This window comes from Meles meles, chromosome 17 (genome assembly GCF_922984935.1).
Source record: "Meles meles chromosome 17, mMelMel3.1 paternal haplotype, whole genome shotgun sequence".
NCBI lineage: Eukaryota > Metazoa > Chordata > Mammalia > Carnivora > Mustelidae > Meles > Meles meles.
The window spans coordinates 8,573,355-8,593,654 of record NC_060082.1 but is presented as its reverse complement, the minus strand read 5'-3'; the positions used below and the strand labels follow the sequence as shown (position 1 = coordinate 8,593,654).

At 50.3% G+C, this 20,300-nt stretch overlaps 1 protein-coding gene across 2 annotated transcripts in view; it reads right to left on the bottom strand.

Moving 5' to 3' along the window:
• Positions 1–20,300, bottom strand: part of PBX1 (PBX homeobox 1) — a 308,878-nt gene that overhangs the window by 7,656 nt on the left and 280,922 nt on the right. The gene's annotated exons all lie outside the window — the stretch shown is intronic.

The window sequence follows — 20,300 nt, the reverse complement described above, 5'->3', positions numbered from 1 at the left end:
TGACAATGTCCCCACATACTTCACAGGTTCCTTGTGAGGATTACAAAAGCTAATTTACATATCACAACTGGTTTTCTACTTGGTGCAGTTCTTGCCTGCTATTATCCTCTTACTTGATACTGAAAACCTAAGAGGTGTCAAAGGGGCCTGGATGAAAATATTGTTTCTCTTATTAAAAACTTCTATTTGAATTGAAAAAGCAAGTGCTTACCATGTACATATCCTGTGCTAACCCCTTTACCTATACTACTCGATCTAGCCCTCGCATGAACTCCACAGTGGCAGGTTTGTTATACCCACTTCACAGACAAGAAAACTGAACCCTGGAGTGGTTAAGAGACTTGCCCCTTGGCACACAGACAGGGACAGAGCTGGAATTTGAACTCTGGACTGAATCCAAAGCTAAAATTAAATTAAGTACATACAAATTATTCAAAGTCTTTAAGTCTCTGTAAATAAAACAAAGGAAAAGAAAACACTTGGATGAATCTCAGAATAATTATGTGGAATGAAAGAAACCAGACCCAAAGTAGAGAGCATATACTGCTTGATTCCATTTATATAAAACCCTAGAAGATGCAAATGAACAATAGTGACAGAAGACAGATCAGTGTTGCCTGGGGAGGGTATTAGGAGAGGAGGGGTGGGAGGGATGGATTAGGAAGAAGGAAACCTTTGGAGGAGATGGGTATGTTCATCATCTTGTTTGACGTGATGGCGTCACTGACGCTTACCTACGTCAAGACTAACCAAATTAGATACTTCAACTATGTGCAGTTTATTTCATGTCACTTACACTCAGTGAAGCTATTTCTAAAAAAAAAAAAGCAGACACGAGCAACTTTTATGGCCCCCAAATCTGACACATTAAACAAAAGGTAATTCATCATTATTAAGAACACAGCCCAGTGATGGACCAGAAAGAAGCAAGTCCTCAAGCATCAGGACCTCTGAGTTCACCCAGGATAACAAGATTACCACCACTTGATTGACCAACCTGGTGCTCATCTCTTCCCCCTTGAATAGTCGTCTATTGGCAAGTTACTACCCAAATCTTCATGTTCTTACTTAAGGGGAGCACATTAGAGGCAATAAATCCTGAGCCACAGGGCCCCTCTGAGAATTCAGTGAGATGCTCTACATAAACCCCTCAGTGTTTATGAGTACTTGGGTCACTCTAACGCTTTATCAAGGTCTGCTACCCATTGGGAAGGGGCAGAAAAAGTCCAAATGAGGTCCCTGCAGTTTGCAGCCCAGGGGCATTAGGTCCACAGCTAGGGGCCAGGAGCAGCAATTACCCTGGGTGTAGCCTCAAAGGAGAGAATGACTCTGTCAGTGCACGTATATGTGCCCTGAGAAGCCCCAGCATTTGGGGGCTGCAACCAATCAATGGGTCAAGTTTTCTCCGATTCCCTGGGGACTCTCCCCACTTTCCAAATCCTCCTGCTGGCCAGAATGCAAAAAAGGAAGTGCCACCACTGGGGTCAGACTTTCTGCTTTTCCACAGAAAACAGTAATGCATTCTGCTTTATTCCACTCCTCTATTACCTTAATGTGCTGGCCTGGAGGATAAACGAGATAATAAACAGAGCACCGAGCACAGTGTCTGGGTCACAGGAGGCACTCAATGACTGTTAATTCCCTGCCCCCATCCCTCCTGGAGATGAGCCCTGACTTCTCAGAAATGCAAATCCACGTGCACTTGCCAGAGTCCACTTTCCCTGTCTCTGCACAGGAGCCTTGTCCTACCACCCCACCCCACCCCCTCCAGAGCTGGCCGGCATCCCTCTCCTATGCTAATTGTCCCACAGAGGCCAGAGGAGAAGGCAGCTGCTCACGAGGAGGCCTGAGCCTCCCAGCAGAAGAGTCCATGCTCATTACTGAGCTCTGTGAGCCCGGACCTCATTCATCTTCACAGACATTGCTGCGCCGTCCATTTTAAATGACATAGAAGCCAACCCGTTTATCAAGATCAGCATACTACTATATTATTATGATTATTTAGCATTTGCATAACACTATATTTGCAAAGTGCTTAATAATAATTTATTTATTGCTTCATCTAACTACTCACTAATGGAAATTCGAGGGGTTGTCCTGAGTTCACTGACCTCCACTCTGGAGACACCTTAGGCCGTTTCCAAGAGCTCGCCCAAGTGCCCGCTGTACAATATTTTCATAAAAAGCCATTGGCATATATATATATATATATTTTTTTTTTTCCTTTTTGGCATTTGTCATCTTATCTACTGAGATAATACTCCTACTTTACACGGAATAAAAATGAGCATTACTATTATTATGAAGTCACCAAAGTCCTGTCCCTCTGGAACAGACAGGGAACCTACAAGAGCAAGTTCGAGTCATGCGGCCGACATATGTGGACGCTGTTTGCTCACCTAACCCTTCAAGGAAGGGCTCATTGCCCGGCTCTGAGGACAGGGTTGGCTGGTCATCTCTGGAGGTTCCATCCTTCAGGGTCCACACAGACAGTGACTGAACATGGCCATGGTACATGGTTGGCTCATTTCTGCCCCATGCGAGGCTCATCCATAGGGTGATCTTTGTTCCAGAGCTCCCCATGGGGTTGGCTAGGATGTTTTTGGGTCCGCATCATTACTTGCTTCTTCTCTGCCCAATCACGTGTCCTTCGGCTTTTTCCTTCACAGATGTAATCCTCTGATAAACACTTTGCCATGCTAACTTCAATACAGCATCTGCTTCCCAGAGAGCTCAGCCAGTATAAACTCTGACAAGATGCCATGCCGTTTGAGGCCAGTGTGTCTGGACTGAGATTTTTTTCACCAATATGTTGGAGTGGATAGTTTGAATTCTCTCAAAGGTATTTCCATTCCTTCCACTCTGTGTTACCTGGAAATCTCTATGGAATGGAATTTAGTATAAATTCTGAGTGTTCAGCCTCTATTTAAGGGAGTTTGGTGGCGGAAAAGGGTTTTGAGGAAAAAGCTCACTGCTCTGGAGGCCCCCATTTTCCTACCGACAGTCTACCTCTCAGAGCTGAAGTGAGGGCAGAGGGAAGTAATGTGCCGTGTGGAGTCCAGGGTCTGTCGGAGAAATAATCCAAGATGGCAGCTCTCTGTCCCATAGTCACACGTTGCCCATGAATAATGAGCTCACAGGTTGGATGACAAAATCAGAATCTAGAAAGGTCTCACCAGGCTGGACTCAAGGACCAAATCTAATAGGACGGCCTTTAATAAGGATTAATGTAAAAGAATGGCAGTTAGGTGTGGATGGCAAGCTGCCCTCAGGCCCAGTGGGGAGACAGGCCTCATCAACAGCGCACCTGGACAACACCCGGGGCCATGACCCAATGCAGAGCCTATTACTGGGCCAATGGCATGAGTGGGCTACCAAAAAGCAAATGCAGTCTTCAGCCGCTTCAAGGCGAGCCCATTGTCTGGAAACAAAGGGAGAAATAAGGCTGCGGACCCACGGCCCCTCTCTGGGTGTTCATAGGGGTTTGCCAAAGACAGAATCCAGATAGTGAGGGGCACACTCTCCCTCAGAGCAAAGAGCAGCCGAGGCAGAGGAAGACCGAGGCAGCTCAGGACAAGGGTCCACCAACGGCAAAGCAGTTACGGGCAGGGTGATGAATTAGGGCCCTTGGGATACCAGTTCCCAGCTCTTTCCCTGCTTGAAATTGCTCAGCTGGGGGCGAGGAGGACGGAGGAATTCCAGAAAGGAAGGTTGCTGTGCAGTGTGTGAAGACGGTGCCACTGACCATGAACACTGTCCCCATGTGGGAAGGGAGCGAAGTCCCACCTCTAGGAGTGTCCCGGCTGAGGCAGCGGGATCCTCCCTGAAGGATGCCCCTAGAACAGAGCTCCACCCACAGCCCCTGCACCCCGGAAGTCATTCGCACAATCCTGTGAGTATGTGCCCACGGGCATTTTTCTCTAGGAAGAGGCCTTGGGGCCTTCTTCAGATCCTTTATGGAACCTGAAACTCCCCAAGATATCGAGCTGAACTGAGCTGGTATATGACTTGCTTTCCGATATTTGCAGAATAGCTACGGTATGCTCCTAGGCTAGGTGTGGAACATACAGAGATGAGGAAGCTATGGCCTCTGTGCTTGTAAAGGGGAACTTCAAGTCTAATGTGTTTTTCCAACAGACACGTATAAAAATCCCCTCGTCTGTGCTCTCATAGGGGCTGGTATCCAGGGGGGCCACAAGGAAAGACTGGTTTATTCTGCTGGAGAGAAGCTTCCTTCCAGCCCTGAGATGCAGGGAGTCTGAAACGGGCAGTAGCAAAAGGCCCACTGGCCTCCTTCGCCCCTCTGAGAGCGGAAGTCATGCTCCCAGACCCGCCAGGGACACCAGCGGGATGGATATGGCAAAACAGCAGGCATCCCGTCAGCCCCGCGAGGCCCTGGGAATCTCCTATCTCCAAACCTGACCTTCCGGCCGAGATCCATCCTGTCTGTCTACAATGAGGCAGGCCCTCTAGGACGTCCAAAGATGAGAGGCCACGAAACCTATAGGAATATGTTCTTGATCAGTTCATGAAAACCTAGACCACCTATTGTCAGTGCCTGGGAGCTCACTTGAAACTGCCAGCCTGCTTTACCTTTATTTACCTGTGTCATGAGCCACACCTGCTCCGGACCGATCACCACCTGGGGGAGGAGGCGTTCCAGGCCCACCGACGCCCAGGGCCTCTGCCGCGAGCCCAGACCTTCCACAGGGCCTCTCATCGCCTCCCAGCTGCTGTGGAGTCACTAAGGGTCAAAGAACCCCAGGACAGAGTTCGTCCTCCGTGACCCAGTGCCAGCCATTTCCAAACATTCTCCAAGCCAGAATGTCATAGGCTTCTTCCTTTCGCCCTAGGCAGCCCTCTCCCACATTGTTGGCAGACCAGCTAGGTTTCAGAGTGCAAGGCCTTTCTCCCTCCACTTTCTTACACCCCAGCTGGGGTCCCTGCCCGCAGGGTAACCCCTGCAACTCAGGTCCAAGCATCAGCTCAGAGGAGGAATATTTCCCAGGAAAAGCCTGAACCCTTACCCGTGGAGCTCAGGCTGGCCCCCCCCCCCCCAGGCTTCCACCCTGGATGTAGATCAGCTTGGTCTCCTGGCTTCAAAGCCCTTCTGGAACCCGAGGCTCCACCGAGGGAAGGAAAGAGCCCTCGGTGCAGACTGTTCCTGGGCTGTGAGCACGGCCTCCCTCACGAGTCCGCTCGGGCTCTGGTGGACCCGGAAACTGGGACACCTTCAGCAGCCTTCTTAAGCGTCTGTGGGACAGGCTTGGCAATCCGAAGCTGGCTGCGAGCTTCCTCTCTCCTCCCTTTCTCCAGATTCTCTTCCTCCCGCACAAATGCTGGGGGCCACCTGAGACCTAACATTTGTCTGTTTTGAGAATAGATGAGTACTTATTAGAATTAAACAGCTGGGGGCTCTGTGATATTTAGACGGGCATTAGGAGGCGCGTACGGGAAGAAGCTAACGCTGGGTCTTTTTTTCTGTAAACCAGCCTGGGCTTAGTGACTGAGGGGATTTCTGGGGTCTCCTGTGAGAGCCAGATACAGTTAATTTCTTGCAAAAGCTGCGGGCTGGGCCGCACTGATATCGCAGTGTTATTTAGAATAGAAAGGTCAGGCCCGAGATTGAATAATCATTGACAAGAACTCCACGGGGGATATGGAGCAGTTGGTGAGCGGTGACTGAGCTGAGCTTGGCTCCTCCCAGCTTTCCTTCCTTCCAGGTGTCTGGCTGAGGTTGGGCCTGCTTATGATTCTTTCTGCAAAATGCTTCCCGCATGATCAGAGCTAACGGGCAAGGTGAGGTGGGACAGGGAGAGGGGACAGATTTCAGGCCACATCCAGGATGGGACGCTCTGCATCACACATATGGTAAGCCCTCTCCGGGGCCACTGTGGGTCCACTTTGTCCCCAGCAGGGCAATTTTTTTTTTCTTTTCTGCATGGTCTCTGAGATAGACTCTGCATAGCCCAATCTCGTGGCCTGTCCTGGGTGTGATGTCTGATGTTGCGAGCCACAAGGGCCCAAGGGCAGTCGGATGGATGAAACCCCTGCTGTGTGTCATGCGTGCACTGTGCCCTTTGACCGTAGGGTCTCGTTAATCCTGGCGACCCCCAGATCCCTGCTTTACAGTGAAGCAAAAGGCTCAGAAGGCTCAGAGAGGTTGAACAACTCGCTCAAGATCTCCCAGCTCCGAAGCAGCGAGATCTCTGGGCCACGTGGCCTCCTAAACCTCCGAGCCTCGACTGTTCCCTAAATGCCGTTCTCCTTGTCCGGGCAGTCACCCTAGAGGAGTTCTCCGAAACGCCGGTGTTCAATAAAAGTTTCTCTCTTGCTGAAAACCATCGGTAGCTTCTAGTTCAGCGGCCAGGCCCCACGAACTGGACGTCACAGGGTTGCGTCTGGGTAGAAAAGAGAAGAAATAGGCCACGGGATTTCTGAGGCCCCTTTCAAATCTCAGACGTCATGCAATTTATTTATTTTTCTAAGGATTTTATTTATTTATTGGTCAGAGAGAGAGCGTGCAAGAGAGCACAAGCAGGGGGAGGGGCAGAGGGAGAAGCGAGCTCCCTGAGGAGACAGATGCGGGACTCATTCCAGGACCCGGGGATCATGACCTGAGCTGAAGGCAGAGGCTTCACAGACTGAGCCACCCAGGCGTCCCTATTCATTTTCAAATTAGATTAATTTCTTAAAAATGTGGCCTTGGAACAATTCTTCAAAGCACAGTCATCTTGTTTAATTTGTGAACATTAAGGGCACAGATATTAAACTACTCAGTGAATGATATACTAGCCATCGGCTGAACTAGCATCCAGGTTAGGGTTAAAGTTATTTTGAGGGTCACGATTGGAGCCGGTGAGGGCTCGTGTGCATGGTTCCGGTTAGGGTAAGGGGAGGTCTGTGGTTCTACGGTGAGGACTGGGGTTAGCTCTCTAGACAGCTCATAATCTAGGTATGATTATCAGGGAAGGTCACTCGAAGAGGACTCCCTGGCATGAAAGCTTTGGGCCACAGTTTGTCTGATGCTGCCCTGAGTTGTCATGGAAGTTTCTGGCATCTGATGACCCTTCTTGTGCTCTCTGAGACTCCAAGACTGGATGATACAGAGAAATCATGGATAATGGGCTGTGCGATAGAAGGAGCTGGAACAGCATCCTCTTTCCTGGGCTGGCCCGCCAGGAGGCGTGAGACACAAGTGGGAGCGTGGTTAGGCAATCCACTTTACCGGGGTTATACGAATTCACCTTCCTCGCTGAGATGCAATCTGATCTCAAACCCGTTGTCAGGCCCATTACGGAATAATGAATAGAAATATTTATCCGGTGTTTATACATTTTATAATCTTGATGAAAAAATATGGGTTTATAAGCGGCATCATCTGGTGGCTGGTATTTGGACTAGAAGCTTAAAGTCTTGACTCTTGTCTCCGGATAGGACTCCTCTTTCTCCTGAAAAATTGAGGGAGTTTGTGCCTCGAGGGCACTTCCTGAAGTTCCAGAAAGTTCAGGGACTTGCATGCTTGAGAGTCTGTTTAAAAGGTCCAATGTGTCGGTGAAGCAAAGATACCTGCTCTCTTTTCCCTCCATCGCCTCCCGAGTTCCCCATCCCACACCCACCGAGGATGGCCTCTTTCATCCCACCTGAATCCGGAAGTGAGACAGGATGATGGGCAGGGAGAACGGTTCTGAGACTGTGTGTTCCGGTGTGGCCCCGCGGTCGACAGCGCAGATGCTGCCAAAGTTCAACCTGGGCTCTTCACTTAGGAGTTTGGGACCCTTGCGGAGGTTGCTCAGCCTTTCTGTGCTTCACGTGGGTCACGTGGTCACGTGGACATGAGGATGGCATCTGCGCCTGGTTGTCGCGAAAACCGAGGCAGGGAATTTGTGCAGAGCCCTTAGAATCCGCCAGGTCCGGCATCCCCACCATAAGGTGGGGCCGCGTGTCCATTCTACCTTCGCACGTTCAAAGCGCCTTCTCCAGTGCTGAACCCTCTGGTGTGCTCGGAGAAGTAGTTGTGGATGGGGGTTGGTGGCGATTTCCTACCCAGCCAGGTCAGGCAGGAACTGCAGGCTCCTAGAATCTAGTCCTGACCCCCTTTCTGGACATGATTCTCGAAGCACCTGGAGACATGCCTCTGAGACGGCTTCGGGGCAGTAGGAAGCCATTCATTCACGCAGTAAATATTGCTGGGGAGCCCCCTAGGAGCCAGGGCTACCCTGGCCACTCACTCCATCGCCCCGGCCTCTCAGTTTTAAGATGGGACTCATGACACCTGCCCTGTCGCCCTCCTGGGACTGTAGTGAGGCCCCAAAGGAATGTGTCAGCACAGCGTATAAAATGCTAGACAAATTGGCGGTGCCAACGTTATACCCACGATGGCTGTCACCCTCTCCGGGGTCATGGACCTGCCGTCAGAGGGCAGTCCCTCCGGGGTGAAGCAGCATGAGATCAGACAGATGACCTCGGGGACGTGCGCTCCACGGCACCATCTGGCGTCCTCTGTGCCTTTGATTTATCAGTGCAGATCCCCCCCCACCCCACCCCGCCAACACCATAAAGGCGGGTTAGGTGACACCTTTATTGCCTGGCACAGTATGGGGCAGGGATGATCTTATGCATGCAAGGACGAGGTGTGGAGGCTCACCTCTGCCTTCTCAGCACGTGTCTCTTCAGCTAGGAAAGGCCCCAGGTGCTGCCGGGGAGAACGCAGCCGCTCTAGCTGTCCCTGGGAGAGGTCAGAGTGGCCCAGGGCAACAGCAGTGTGACCAAGGCCAAGCCAGGAGCCATGTTTCTGCGACCCTTCCCCTTGCCCTCCCCCACTTTGCTCCGGTGGCTGCCAATCCGAAGTTTATAGGTATCATTACCTATGAAAAATCTGTTCCATCCGAAGACGGCCGGGGTTGGGGATGGGTGGCAGATTGCAATTTAATGATCAGATTAAAATATGCTAAAGCAAACAAATAAATAAATAAAAAGCCCAGCAGCCAGGAGCACCACAATTCATTCTGCGGGCGACAGAAGCTGGGGCTCCGGAGACCGGCTCGTAATTCACCCTGCAGGCAGGTTTAGTAGTCTGGTCCTGTATGACCACAAGGAGAAACAAGTCTCCCAGAAAGATTTACACCCAAAGGCACTGGAGACTGAAGGGCTGGGGGCTGGGAGAGGAGAGAGAAGGGGGAACCTGGCAGGTCCGGTGTTCACGATGGACCAGGAGTGGTGCCAGGCCTCCTCCTGCGACACGCAGTGATCCACATCTTTCCTCCTCTTACAAGTACTTCCCACCCTCCGCAACTCACCACCCTCGAGCCAACTCTACCCCGCAGTTCAGCATTATTTGTTAATACCACAGACCCTACCGCAATGGAAGGTCCTGTGTCTACGTCTACGCCTTCCTGGACTGTGATCTCAGGGGAGCAAGAATGGAAATTATTTCTCTTCCTACCCCTACATTTCGGCACAGAGTTTCTCCTCCACAGGTCAATGTTGGAAAGGCCAAAGAAGGAGCTCCTCGTCCGTCAGAGCCTGCATTCCTCCTGGAGAGGCTGCTTTGTGGGACTCTGGAATAGGGACAAGGTGTTGGATGGCTGCGGCACCCAGGTCCCACGTGGTCCTCCTTGTGTACCTCTCCTTGTTCTCTCTAGCCTGTGTTTCAGGCATGGTACCGGCCAGCTCCCTGGCTCTGAGACGACCTTTGTACCTGTCACTCCGGCCTAGAACTCTCTCTCTTCACCCATCATTATTCAACTGATCTTTCAGACTGCCGCCCGAGAAGTAATTCCTCAAGAAGGCTGCTTGACCCCCTTGGCCAATTCAGTTTTCTTTGGTGTAGACTCTCATAGGGTCACAAGTCTTTTATTCACAGAACATACCAAGTTGTAGATTTATGCCTGTATGTGTGAGTAATGGATCAGTGTTAGACACTCCCACCAGCCCGTCAGCACCCCGAGAGAAAGGACCAGGCATTTTCATTTCTGTTCGTCACTCTCAGTACCTAGAACAATGCCTGGCACACGGTAGGTTCCCAGGAAACGTCTGTTGGTGGGAGGGGCAGGACCGGGCTTCAAGATGACATCACCCTCTGTGAAAGGGACGTCACTGAAGCCCTCACCGCACCCTCTTAGTCCATGACCCGTCACTCTTTACTCTCTCCTGAAAGGTCTACAGTTGGTACTACAACAGGTCCCCATGAAACTGGCATGTAAAGCTGATTAGGGCAGCCAGCCCCCCGCCAGGGCCCAGCATGGCTGCGGATTGCCGTTGTGTCTGAAGGGAAGAGAAAAAGAGTGAGGAGATCAGAGGTGATCATTCATTTCCCCGCTTTGGGGAAACTTTTTTTTTTCTTCCCACACTCAGCAAATGATGCTCTTCTACCAATAACAAATGTCAAATGCTCTGCCTGGGACTTGGGGGAGACAGAACATTAGCGAAGAAGGAGCAATTTAGTGAAAAGGACAGAATTTCTGTTTAAGGACCTAAAAGCCAAGTAACAAATGTCACCGAGAGACACTAGGGAGACAGCTTTGCATCAACAATGAGTATTACAGAAAAAAAAAATAAATACATTCACAGCTACTTATAATCATCTTGCACTCCCCCTTCTGGAATCTTCCATGGGCTCTCCTGGTCTCACTCTGACAGGATGCTGCTCTCGGCACTGGAGCATCCGCAGGCAGGTATCCTGGTGGGGCCGAGCCCCAGGGAGACAGCCAGGGGAAGCGTGGGAGCAGCCCGTGAGAACCTGCCTCGTGACTCCTTAAACAGCATCGCAGCTAAGGGCACCACATGGCAAGTCCTGGGGCTTTGACTTCTGGTCAGTTTGTCCACCTCTTCACTTGTGGATGTGAACCAGACTGTGTGGTTCATGTGGGAATAGCTGTTTCCCCGTACTCGATTGGGATTGGGATAACATCTTGTTTGCCTTTTTATCCCCACTGAGTATAAATGTGTGTGGACTAACACCGAGGCGTCTTCCGTTTGGGAGGAGGCAGAGGCAAAGGCGGGCTTGCAGCAGATGGGCTCCAGGCTCCCAGAGCGGCACGCACAGAGCAGTGGGCGGTCATCCTCTCTGGGCACTGCGGGGAAGTGGGTGCCATCGGCGCCGAGCCTTGAAGGGTGGGAAAGTGTGCAGCCGGGAGAAAGTCGTTCCAGGCAGAAGAAAGCATGTGGCTAGAGGCAGGTCCCAGCGGAGACAAACGCACTTTCCTTACACCGGGGTTTTCTGCAGGTCCAAGCCTCTGCCCCCTCTTGGCCCCACTAGTACCACTGTCTTCTGACCAGCCTCCCTGGGTTCAAACTCTCTGTCCCCATCCCTGCTGCCAGCGTCCTACAGCAACATACACGCTGTGTCACATGACGCCATCCACTGCCCCAAAGCCTCTGAGGCAACTAGGCTCGCTCACAGAAACAGCCAAAGTCCTTAGCAGACCCCACAGGAGACTCTGTTCTGTCCTCCTTATGCCCTAATTTTCCGACCCCATCTCCTCGTAGTCTTCCTCTTTCCTCCCCGACTCAGCCACCTTGGGCTCCTTGCAATTCCTCAAACCGACTGGGTGTGCTCCTGCCTCAGGACCTTTGCGAGGGCTGTTCCCCTGCCTGGAACAGCCTTTTCAGATACTTGAATGGTCTCCCCCCTCCCCTCCTTCAGTAACTCTGCCCTGACTCATGAGAGCACTTTGGTCCTTTCTTCCTCTCCCCCAGCACATCACCACCTAACACGCCATCTGCTCACTTTCTTTCCTGTCTCTCGCCCCTCCCACGGGGACCCAAGCGCCCTGACCACAGGGGTTTCGTCACTGTTGGGTCCCCGTTCCTAGACCAGATCCTGACATAGGACAGGGAGGCTAGTGAGCATCCCAGACTTGGTGAGTGAAAGAATGCAGGAATGGATGGCCGCAAAGAAGCATGTGTCCAAGCCAAGGCCAGGCCCGTTAGAGCTTAAAAATAATTTGGATTCTTTAAATAGCGAAGTCACGAATGTGACATTCACAAGTGTGGCCAGGCAGAGCTCACTTAAACAAAAGTGTGAGGTCACGCCTTGCAAGTTTGTCTTCCCGCCTGCTCCGTACTGTCTTTGAGACTTCGTTTCTCTTCGAGCACCTGTTTTGACTTCCTCCTTCCCCAGTGCCGGGGATCTCACTCCAGGGGAGAAAGATGGGACATGTCTTTCATGTCTTAGTGGAATGGCTCCTCCCACCCGCCCTGCCCTCTCCTCTCTCTGTTTCTGCTTGGTCCTCTCTCTCTTTCTGTCTTCCTTCTCCTTTTCCCTCCTCCCTTTCTCTCTGTTCGCTGTCCCTGCTACCTCTTCCTACCCTTTCTCTCTTCCCTTCACTTTCCTGTGTCCTTCCTTATTTCCTTTCTCCGCCCCTTCTCCTTCTGTCTTTTCTCCCTTCTGCTCCTTGGGGTCTGAGCACTTGCTGGCTGTATGACAGGGTGCCTCCCTCTCTCTGTGAGGGATCGCCCTAAATTCTCAGTTTATGTGGGGAGAGAAGATATTTAGTAACAATTTAAGGCCAACCAAGAACTCATGGGGTGGGGCAGTGGGGGGTGTTGGAGGAACAGAGGAGGCCAGGAAGAAGAAAGGCTTCAGAGGAGAAGACAGACAGCTGCTTGAAGAATGCGTGTGTGAGTGGGTCTAGGACTGTGGCCTGGGCCAGCATCCACCGTGGCTGACGTTGTGACATCAGAAGCAAAGTCTGCGACAAGCCTGAAAGAAGGGAATAAGCCTGGAGTTCTGGGGGTGCTGTTAGAAGGGCAGGGGCAAGGGCCAATGCTTCTTATTTGAACTTGTAGGAAAAAGGATAAAAGATAAGGAAGACCCTCCAAAGTCAGAGTATTTCTTTCCCATCATTCTAATATTGTTTCTTTACTTCTCCAGAGCAGCCTAACCTCACATACATACTTTTTTTTTTTAAAGAAAGCAATAGTTAACTGATCTTAGTTCTCTTGTTCACTGGTGTCTGCCCCACATTCGGCTGCCAACAAGTATTGGTTGAATTGAATGGACTTGAATTCCTGTCTGACTGGAGGAAGGGAGAGTAACTACATTCCAGGCTTGGGAAGCCTTTAAATCAGCATCGTCATTGCTTCTGGGTCTTAGGGACTCCTCCCCAGTATCCTCACGCCTCTCCTGGAAGCGAGATGATTTAAAATAATTGGTTCATATGGTTCCTCCCCAGCTTCTTGAGCTGCTATTGTTCCTCCCTGTGATGGGATTAGTTGCTCAGAGTCACCCGATCGCAAGCACGTTTTCATTTTAATCCATATCCGTTCCCATAAGCACAACCTAATTCCATTTCCTGTGGGTTGGGGCTTTGTTACTGGACATCGTAATTTTAAATTCTTGCCCAAGCTTGTAAATTGATGAACACAGGCCGTATTCATCAACAAGTGCCTGGAGATTTGGGTCATTTTCGTTTAATCATTTGTCTTATTGAAAAAGTCTTCCCAGTGTTGTCCCACCAGGGGTCGAGATCCTCGTGAAGGACAGAGCAGTGCCGGGCACGTAGAAGGTGGTCAGGGGATGTGCGCTCGCTGCAGGAACACGAGGATGCTCCCGCGGATGGCTGCCTGCCTGGCAAGTGTCCTCAATGCCCTAAGCAGTAACCAACTCCCTGGGAGAGGAGCCCCGCGCACTCACTGAATCCCCCACAGAGGTTCTGCTGTTGGCATTAAGGAGGTACTGGCCATGCACGGCGAATCCCAGGGACAGAACTGTGCTGAATAGAGTGGTAACATGTGGAGAGACAGGACTGTGGACCTAGCAGTGTGAGAGCTGGGCTTATGTCACTGAAGCTGGAAAGGCAGAGATGTGACCAGGATGAGCTTGGGTGCAGGAGACATAGGGTTCATATGATTCGCAAGTCGTGGTCTTTTGTTCTCTGGAACAAGGTGCAGAAGGCCCCATCTGAGCTTCCAGGCTGCGTGGACATGCAGGAAATCACAGCCTTCCAGGGCTCTCTGCTCACTGGCCTGTCCTCTGGACATGCCTGGAGGCTGATTCAGGCCAGGCCTACACAGACAGGCCTTTGTCTTCGATTTGAGGTAGGACCTGGGAGGTTGGCTCCCTTCTCTGAGAGTTGCCCAGAGGCCTGTCTTTGCACTGCAACTTGGCAACTCTTGAGCAATTCATAAATATGGCATCTTTCTTTTTTTAGTTTTATGGAGATATAATTTTAAGGCATAGCAATGTAATGACTTGGCTTATATATACTGTAAAAATCATTTCACAATACATTTAGTTAACATGTATCATCTCATAGATACCAAAAAAAAAAAAAAAAAAGAGGGGGGAAATGATTTTTTCCTTGTGATGAGAACTTTTAGAATCTACTCTCTTAGTAACTTTCAAATACACCATAATCGGTGTAAACCATGGTCATCTTGTGGTATATTTCCTGATTTCTGTTCAGCGCCTGCTGTGGGTATTGAAGAAGTAGCTGGAAACTTCCAGCCTTCAATGAAAATTAGATGGAGCTGGAAGACTGACAGAGAGGGTCGCCTGTGTTGGAGCCATTCAACTAAGACATTAGAGGCACCTCTCATCCTTTCTTCTTAAGCTGATACATCCTTGGTGGTGAGAAGTCTAGAAAAGGAACTCGAGGAGAGAATGAGAATTTAAAGAAAGCATGCGACCTGGATAATGATAGACTTCAGAGATCTGTTCAAGATCAACTCAGCTTATCTACTTCTAGGCCTCAGGTTTGTGACTGCTTTCAAGAATCCTAACTTCTCTTAAGGTAGAAACAGTGGAGAAGTGATGGGGAAACGGTGTAAGACATGCTGGCTGAGCCAAGGAGGTCACAGGGATTTCCTTGGGAAGTGTGGGATCTTAGCATCCCGGCTAGACGGATATCAAAAAGAAAAAAAGAAAAAGGAAATCTACATAACACAGTTCTTTACAGTGGAACGAGGGGAAAAGGAGGACATCCTAACTGTTACGAATTCAGAGAAGGAGAGGCACCTGGAAGGATATGCGAGGACAATAAATAACACTGCTCAAGGGGCGCCTGGGTGGCTCAGTGGGTTAAGCCTCTGCCTTCAGCTCAGGTCATGATCTCAGGGTCCTGGGTTCGGGCCCCACATTGGGCTCTCTGCTCACCGGGGAGCCTGTTTCCCCCCGCCCCCTCTCTGCCTGACTCTCTGTCTACTTGTGATCTCTCTCTCTCTGTCAAATAAATAAATAAAATCTTAAAAAAAAATAACACTGCTCGTAAGTACATTTGTAGCAATAGTCTGTATTAGCCATGCATTGTTCTAAATAGTAACTCATTTAATCCTCCTGATGACCCTGTGAGATAGGTATTAATTATCTCCATTTTATAGAGAAGGAAACTGAAGCATGGATAGATTAAGCAATTCTCCAAGGTCACATAGCTGGTCAGTAGTTGTCGTGTACTGGGAAATGAATTTGTTCTTTGTCCCTGGATCCCGGCATAGAGCTCCTAAAACCTTTGGAAATTCCTGAGTGAGAAAGGTGATGGAGCATCTTTCGGTTGAGGGCCCCAGATTTCTAGGGGGGTGGAGGCCAGGATGGAGGCCAATCCAGGACAAGACCAAGTCTTTTTTTTTTTTTTAATTTTATTTATTTATTTGACAGACAGAGATCACAAGTAGGCAGAGGCAGGCAGATAGAGAGGAGAAAGCAGGCTCCCCACTTAGCAGAGAGCCCGATGCAGGGCTCGATCCCAGGACGCTGGGATCATAACCTGAGCCTAAGGCAGAGGCTTTAACCCACTGAGCCACCCAGGCGCCCCAAAGACCAAGTCTTGATTAGAAACTGGAACCTTTTAGCCCCACATCCCAGCCTCTAGGGAGGGCAGTGGGCTGGAGATTGAGTTAATCACGAACAGCTGATGATCTAACCAATCACCCTGAGGCCCCTAAACCAGAGTGTTTGGGGAGTTTCCGGGTTGGCCAATGCATTCACGTGCCAGGAAGACGGCATGCCCCAACTCCACAGGGACAGAGGGGCCCCACCCAGGACCCATCTGGGCTTCATCCCGTGTGTCTCTTCATCTGGATGTTCGTTTGTATCTTTGTACTAATCAGTAAATGTAAGTTTAAAGTGGCTCCCTGAGTTCTGTGTGTCGTTTTAGCAAATTATCAAACCAGGGATGGGGATTGTGGAAAATTTCAATTTATGACTGGTCAGTCAGAAGCACAGGTGACCGGTTACCTGCACCTGGCATCTGAACTGAGGGCAGGCTTGAGCCTTCACACCTGTGGAGGCTGACGCTCTCCCTGGGTAGTGAGTGTCAGAATTGAACTGAATTGTAGGACCCCTAATTGGTGTTGGAATGTTGGAGAATTTGTCAGTGCGAGAAGAATTCTCTTACGTAGCTTCAGAATGAATCTGACGGTAGTGAAGCTAGCATTCGAGTCTCTGTAGTTGGACTTTCAAGGTCTCAGTGAGCAAACTATGTATTCCTCACACCAAAGGATCCAGGAAGGCCTCCTCGAAAATGGCAGATGGGAAGCCAGTGCAGAAAGCAATCTGAGATGTCCCCGTGGATGACTTTAAAGGTCTCACTAGATGATAAGAGGAAATGTGGACGCATCTGAGGGGGAAAGTCAAGAAGGCCGAGTTAATGCTTCAAGAACAATTAGCGAATTTCAGCGTTGCAGCTGGTGTGTGTGTAGAGGCTCTGACGCGTCCTGTGCTCTGACGGTGAGTGCTCTAAAGAGAGTGCTCTAAAGGAGGTGGGGGGTGGGAACACACCACAGCCGCAGAGGCTGTTGGGAAAACAGCGGCTGAATGTGGGTGATGGGAAGACACCTCTTGGAGGGACTCAACTCAAGGAATTAGAGCTGAGCAGAATCTCTCTGAACAATGGAAGCCTTAGGCAGACCCAGAATTTCTGAAAGACTTTTCAAAATAGAATTAGAAAAGTAACACGAAGAAACAAATGTCCGGGGTGAATGGCAAAGCTGGCGAGCCCTCCGTAAGACAGCGAAGGGATGTCACCCGGGAAAGCGCAGGGCAGACAATTTTAACTTTACTGGCTCTGCTTTAAAGGGATTTGGGGGAAATGGGAGAGAAACACTAGGGCAAACCTCAAAGAGATCTCGGGACCGACAGGCAAGGTTAGTGGGGAGCGGTGATGGGGTAGACGTTAGCCTGCGTTCCGCCGCTGGAGCTTGGCTGAGCCGAGGTGAAGAAAGATCTCTGACGGCGCCCTGAGCTGGGGAACGTCCAGAGAAGGAAGAGCCCAAGTCACAGTGCTACAGGGATCCGCACACCTGGGACTAGGAACACTGGGCGTTACGGGAAGTGGAAGCGGAGACACCTCTTAAACAGGTCTGTGAACAGCACGGGGAAGAAGGGAGCCCCGAGTGAGCCTGTGGATGGGAGGGCACCCATTTTACGTTTTTGAATTTTTCACAAAGACATGAATATTTCAAAGGTCATTCTCTGGGAGAGGAGGCAGAATGCAGAGATTGGATTGTTCCCCCGGGACACAGGGAGCAGCATGCAAAATCAAACTCTTGATAGTGTTTTTTTCTCAACACTCCAGATGCTACCATCAACCGGCATGGAAAGACTGAGCTATAGGTTTTCCTCTCATTCTGTCATGTGTTTGCTGTCTTTTCCTGCATCCTCCGTGAACAATCATTTTTCTGGTGTGGCCATTCATTAGCGATCACCACGTGATAATATGATCTGGGTTCTGGGGGGCTCGATTTGGACTAGACGCTTGGGCTTTGCTTGTGTTTTCTCAAATCTGTGGGGCAGGCTACCGATGAGCTATGGTTTGTTCCTATGCCTCCTAAAGTGACTTTTTAGAAAAAGTGGGGTCCTAGAGGGAGGCAAGGTTGGATTAAGGGCACTTTGGAGGGACCTGAACAGTGATGGGCGTTCTTATGGACTGTCGCTTCTTGTAGAAGGGAGGTCTCCACGCTAGTGCTGGCTAACTCCTGGCTGACACAGGAGGTTCAGGAAGGCAGGGCTGTGGGCTAGCATCTGAATTTTAATTTATAAGAGAGGAGGATTTTATGTTGAACATTAATTTCTCCCTGGATACGTACTAATGGGAGGTTTATATTCAAATGTCCTGTGGTATACTTGCAGTGCACTTGGTGCCTTTTATGCTATCAGGAGGTGCTCATCGATGGCACTGGTGAGTTACCCCGGACAGTGTGGCTGAATACCGTGGGAGAGAGCGAATTCTGCCCGTGGTACAGGGTAATGTGGATGTTAGTGCCTGAAGTCCCCTGCTCTACCCAGGGGTACTCGGGAGCTCAAGCTAAGCTATATTTTGCCTGGGTCCAAGGAGGATACACGAAGACAATGGTTCTCCAAAGCACGTGGCCCTGGACACTGTCGTCGTCACAAGCCTTAACAGCAAGTCTTCGTCCACACCCACACTGGGTAGAGTGGGCTCGGATGTCTGCCCAAGGCTAGCAGCCAGAGACTTCCTCTCACAGGAAACCCTCCACTGTCTCCATATGCTCTCGCAGCTTTAATGCAAAGCATGAGAACGGAGCCCCCAGAGCAGGGCCTCATTCCTCACACCAGCCCTCCAGTCCCGAGAGCCAGGCTAAAACACCCTCCCGGACACACTGCATCATTTCTTAACACTGAGCTGGAGGCCCTCCCTACGCCAGATGTTTCCAGAAGCTGCCTTGTGGACAACAAACGGGGCTCAAGAACATTGACATTTTGCTGCATGTCTTTTTTTTTTTTTAAATTGGGCAAGTGGCAGAAGTCTATGAGGATAAGGATGCAGAAGTCAGTGGGGCGGGCGGTGGGCAGGCAGAGGGCAGTGAGCTTTTCAGATTTTATGATTTTAAGACTTCGGACCTGTAGTCTTCCAAGTGACTTCTGGCCACCAGCTTTGACCCTTCCAGCCAGCAATGGACACGGGGGCCACCTACCGAAGGTGGGAACAGATTGTCTTCCCCACTGAAGAGTAACCAGTTCTGGGAGGTTGACTGGGAATGTCTTTACTGAGAATGCGCCTTGTGCGCTGAAATAAGCAGGTGGGGTTGTCTTTGGCGCTCATTTATCTGTTTGGTCACCAGCTGTTGACACAGATGACTAACTGTCCAAAAAGCTGGGGTGTGGCATTATTTCCAGGAAGTGGCTGGCTAGCCAGGGACCACTTGTCCATCCTCACGGCCCACCCCCCACCCCAACCCCTTGCACTTAAGAAAATGAGTGGAAGGGAGGTCTCGGTAAAAGGCTTTGAGACACGGTGAGCCTGCTTCCTGCTTTCCTTTCTGCCAGCTAGAGGCGGGAACCACAGAGCAGAAGGAGCTGGGTTCTGGAATCACTGCACTGAGAAGAGGGACCCTGACCGGGAACGCTGGACTGCGCCTATTACCTAAGTAAGAAATAGACTGTATTGAATGTGAGGCATCATCCATGCTTGGTCTACTTGTTACAACAGGTTTAATATCACTCCAAGTACTAAAGTGGGGGAAAGGGTCGGGTCCACAGTTTTTCGTGCAACTGGAAAAGGAAATAATCCGAGCGTGTAGGCACGCACACACTTCCCACACACAAGTGTGTCCCAATGTTCAGGCTTGAAGAGGGAAGGTGGGACCTCCACTTTGGCTGCTGGCGATGTTCTCCAAGTCAACAGGGGCAGACAACCTTGTGCCAGTGACACCAGTGACACGACTGGGCTCTTCGCTTGTCCACTAATAACAATGATCATTTGATCCTCATTGACTCTCCAATCCTTTGATCTATTTTCTATTGATTAGAATCACCACTGGGATGAGAGGATGAGTGATTAATTCATTCAGTACATCAATCCATACCTGCCTCACTGGGGCTCTGGAGACTTAGGGCATGGAAACGAGAAGAGTCCACATGATGTCCCGGGAGGGGTGACACGCCAAACGCCAGCTCAGTTCCATCCTGCGCATGGATGGGAAGACGGTGTTCATGTCTGGGACACCAAACACTGTAACAGGCCATGAACCCAAAGGTCAGGGGCACAGTATGAGTGCAAAGAATGGTGGGAGAGGCTTTCATGGGATGGAAGACATGACACATGGGAGGTGGACGGCTCTATACCAGTGACATCTCTCATACCTGATACCCTACAACGGAGTATTATTCATAACCCAGAGTCCTTCCTCCGAACCACCTCTTGGGTGCCAGGATTTTCCTTATGACCAGATCCCAGTGGACACAAGAGAAGGAAAGGGGAAGCACTGGGCAAACAGCTGTGACTTAAAAACTTGGAATTTATTATGGAAAATCTCCCTGGTATTTTTTTTTTTTTAACCAGTGCCTGGTGGGTGGCAGCCAACCATTGGCAAGAACACAAGATGGGGTGCTTTCCCTG